Below are 4,864 nucleotides of genomic sequence, written 5' to 3'. Positions count from 1 at the left end.
CAGCGTATATTTTTCTTGTTCCATAAATTTCGCCAACATTCAATTATTTCCACCTAATTTTTGGAACCCACTCTAATTTTTTCTGTATCATTCAATCATCTATTCGTAATTTTTAACTCCTACGCTCAATCATCACCGTTTCCAACGTTCATTTTTCTCCTTTCATAAATTTCTCTAATATTCCATCACCTATTCCTAATTTTTAACTCCTCACTTCAATTCAGGCAATCACCTTAGCATGCAAATGTGCAGATGATTTAATCATCTCAGCATGCAAAGTTTAATAGTGGCGGCCACTCGCTGAAAGTTGCATATCCACGAGAGAAAAAAAGACCGCACGAGTCAGGCACCGGAAACTCTGGTTTACCGCCAAATTTCTCCCGCACCTTGATGTCTGAAACTTCCTAAAACGAGTGGAAAGGAAAGCAACCGAGGATAGCTCTTTCCACCCTCTTGTCAGGATCATCAGGACCTCTTAGACACTCTTAGAACACACAAAGTGAAATCCTTGCAATTTGACCACCGAACGCGATATTCAATGTAGTCGTTAAATTATCCTGAGCTCGTTCGAAATTTCATTCATTCGAAGAAGATCGCATCGTAAAGTACCGAACACAAACACAAGTAAAATGGCCGACCCTTAACCCTTTCGCTCTACAGACGAAATATCTCGCAATCCAACGTCGACACTTCGAACAAGATTCAGATCCAGAGATCCAAGATTCAAAGGTTCGAATAAAAATCAGTTCGTCGATCATTTCAGCCACAACCGAGAGTCGAGAAAGGCTGAAAATACGTCGTCGCTATCGTATAAATCTACTAAGCGAACGTTTTGACCAAGTTGACCCTCGCGACCGTGTGCGCATTTGCGTCTAATAGCTTGCAAATGAATTTACGCATAATTGGCCCGGTATCCGCGTCATTAATAAACGATAGGTAAATTTCCAGATAATAAGAGCAGTGAGTGGTACAAGGGGGTGAGGGTGAAAGGGAACAGCGGCGCGTTGCCATGGATTAGTTATATATCATATATATACATATATATATATACATATATATGTACGTATATATATATATAAAAAACGAAGCCAGAAACGTTTATTAATCCACCATTATCGCGAGCCGGTCCGTGTCCACGTTAATTACGAAGCTAGCAGCTCTGAATATTAATCATTTTAATACACGTACGCGTGATACGTGGCCGCGTGTTGGTTACGTGTAAATGTCATTGTGCGTCACGGTAACGTTAGCACGTTGTAATTCGTGATTCATCAGTGAGCGCCGTTGAAAACGGGCGCATTTCGTTGCTTCATAAAAGAATTTATTACGCCGGCTACGGTACTAATTGACTAATTAACTTCGCCGGTACAATTGATGGTTAATACTTGCTCGTCACGACTGTGCGACAGATCTTGCTCGTCGAAGCTTGTAAAATACAGTAGGACGTCGTGTGAAGCTTTGATTATAGCGGATGCGTATTCGAATTGTGATGCCCGGTTTGCTCCAATTCCTCGAAACCAGGAGCAGATATTGGGGGAATTAAAACACTTAAGGATCGTCGTTGCGTAGAAGCAGAACTTTGTTTAACGGAGATTTTGACGTTACGCGACGCGCGCGTGGTGAAATAGAGAATGAATGCGGAAATGGAGAAAATAGGGCTATTTAAGGGGTCTGGGAAGATCTGCAAAGTCCTTTGGGTTGTGACTATGCAGGAGAGTTGGAAGGTGAAGAGTCCAGTATGAGTAATGGTGAAAATGAGTAATTAGTGGCGAATACAGGTAAAACTAAGGACTAAGAAGGAAAATATTTGAGGGTGTAACAGAATGAAACATCTGAAGAATGCAACGCATACACTTATAAGAATCTGTATACTGTTACGGGTGAATTCTTCGGGTGAGTTCTTTACGTTATACTGTAGTATTCTGAACTATGACTTGATTGCTGACGACTTAATTGTCCATGCTGGTTGCCTGTGAGTTGAGGATTGATTGATTTTGTGTCGCTTTTCTTACTACTGTTACTATCTACTATAAGGTATTTTATATTAACCTTTGTTAATCTCATAAGTGAGTGTACAGAAAATCTCTATTGCTTGATTGATTTTGTGTCGCGACCCGCCCGGACGTTTCATACTCCCTGGACCCGTTGTCGCAACTTAGTGAAACCTCGAGCAAACGTCCACAATCGATTCTAGGCTTCTCCTCGGATTCCACTGTAAGCACCACTTGAAAACAAAGAATTAAAGTCAGGATAGTGTGGTATCCCAAAAATAATTTATTCTGTATTCCTAAGCGATTCTTAAGGTTTCCGGCGTCCGTCTCGCTCGACGGCTATTTCCAGAATGTCCTTTCCGTGTCGTATCCCACGTTGCTCCGAAAAACCGTTGGAGCCCCCTCGTTTGACTTTCCGGGGAAAGGGCTTAGTTTATGGCACCCTCAGGTATCCGCGAGCTTTCTCTTCCTGGGTGACAAAGTCCAGGCCACCACTTCGCCGCCGGAATCTCGCATTTTTTACACCACCGTCGCAGATCCCAAGATCACAATCTGATGAAACCATCCATAATGATCCATAATCGATTCTGCGTCTCTTCGGTTTCCACACGCTTCTACCTTCGTTGTAAGAATACATATTTGATTGTTTTGACGTACAGAATTCGTCAGAATGCCTACGATCACAGTCTGACCCAATAAAAAAAGAAGAAGGAACGTGCAAATTCTAAAGCTGAAGGAAATTCAATCAACGAAGAAACTCTACCAGCGTCCAAAAAACAATTTCAGTGGAACTTAATTTACATCTCCCGCGTTACAGAGTGTCGTACTACATATATTCCCAACATAAACAGTCGACATCAAATCGCGTGCGGTAAAGTTGAACAAACCGTTCGCCTTTAAACGCCTCTCCGTTCCGTAACGCGTTAATCGAGCGTTCGATAGTAAACGAAGAAGAAGCATCCATCGGATACGGGGTATCGTTGCACCCCGATCGAGACAATAGTCCTCCCTTAAACTCGACTTCAACCGCACCGCCAATAACAGCCATTTCAGAATCTCCCCCTCTGGTTTTTCCAGCCGCTTCGAATACTTGTTTACCTTTAATATCATCGAGTTACACCGTTTCCCCGTGAACCAACGACGAGGACGCTCGTTAAAACGTATCGTTCCGCCACGCAATTACGTTCTCGCCCGCGTTGGAAAGAGAAGAGACGAGACAACGGCTCGAAGGAGGGGTTGGAAACGTAGGATGAGACCGAAGAGGAAAAAAAAGGAGGGTGAAAAGAAAGCGAAAGGCGAAGCAGAGCGCCACAGGCATTAGCAATAATCCGGCTACTCGGCGATATCGCGAACGCGTCTCTTCCCTTCCACTACCCTCCCCTCGCTTTCTGCCACCTCGGTTTGCATCACCGTTTGGAACGAGAATCGTTGGATCCAATTATACCCGCAAGAAAATATCTATGAAGAAGCTGCCAGCTGATAATCGGGCTACTTTGCATTCTGCCGCGGCGCGACGATCCGGGAGCTGGAAAGAAAGGGCAGTCTAACGGAGCGAAACGGAAGGAGAGAGGAGCCGAAGGAAACGGTGGTACGGAGAGTTCGAGAGGGGTCGGCTATCCCTGGAGAAACAGCTGCAAGAAGTCGCTGATAAAGAGAATGGGGCGTCGAGAGTGGTGGTAGTTCGGTTATTTAAATCGTCGCGACGCTTGATTGGTCAAAGCAATGTAAATGCTCGTTTCGTTCTACACTCTCTCCCTCTCTTTCTCTGGTATCCAACCCCATCACGACGCCCTGCTACGAGCTTCACGCCACCCACGGCGACAATTTCGCTAATGCGAATCTCACCTGAGGGTCTGACAGCGATTTCAAGGGTGACGAGAGGGGAGATCCTCGCGAGAAAGGGAATGGGTTCATCAGGTCCTTCCAGACCTAGCCTTTCATCCTACCGTTTCTATCTTCCCTCTCTTCTACCTTCTCTCTTCCCCTCTTGAACTTTCCACCGTTTCCGCTATCTCCTTCATCCCCGTTTCGCTCTCTCGGATCGACGAAGACCACCGCAACCGTCCGTTTCTTCTCCTCTTCTCTCTCCGCCACCACCACCCTCGGAACGAGTTTCTCAGGACGTATTGATTTATATCCCGGCACCCCATGGAAAAGAGATAAGAACGTCCGGGAAACGAGATAACACCGCGGATTCTTGCCGAGACCCCTTTGCAATCTGTCGTGCGATAACTTCTGCTTCGACGCGTCTTGACGAAGAGACGCCGGCTGGAAATCGGATACGCAAATGTCGCGAGAGCTACTGACATTCATCGGGAGCGGATTAACGAGAGACGAATTGCTGATGGATAAACAGGTGATTTTAAAGGGTCTGGATGCTTTTGGGTTCTGGTGTGGGAGAATGATGGGGAAATGTGGGTGGAATAGAATTTTGAGATCCGTGAGTATGTATAAAGAAATGAGAGTATGTGAGACTGTAAGGAAGGGTTATTTGTGACAAGGTGATACACGAAATTCGGGGTCGTTATCTCAATTTTGTCAATTTTTCTTTTAACAGTACGATCTCGAATAAGATTGTTTTAAATACATTATCAAATTATTTTCATTCGGTAGCTTTAATTATAAGTGCAAAATTTTGTGTGCTAATGTACACCAATGGTGAAAAGTTTGAGACCACTTATCCATTTACACTAATATTGAATTTGCAATTAATCTTATAGGGGTCGTAAGCTTAGTTTCTCCCAAAAATGTATCACATTCTAAATTCGCCCAAAATCACTCGAACTTCAAACGCTTCAAACATTCGAACGCTCAATTTCCCCTTCAATTTTCCAAACTCTATCCAGCAAATCCAAGAAAGGGAGTTCTCCTTT

Source organism: Habropoda laboriosa, unplaced genomic scaffold, assembly GCF_001263275.1.
Source record: "Habropoda laboriosa isolate 0110345459 unplaced genomic scaffold, ASM126327v1 scaffold77, whole genome shotgun sequence".
In the NCBI taxonomy this organism is placed as follows: domain Eukaryota; kingdom Metazoa; phylum Arthropoda; class Insecta; order Hymenoptera; family Apidae; genus Habropoda; species Habropoda laboriosa.
This window is presented reverse-complemented; position numbering follows the sequence as displayed.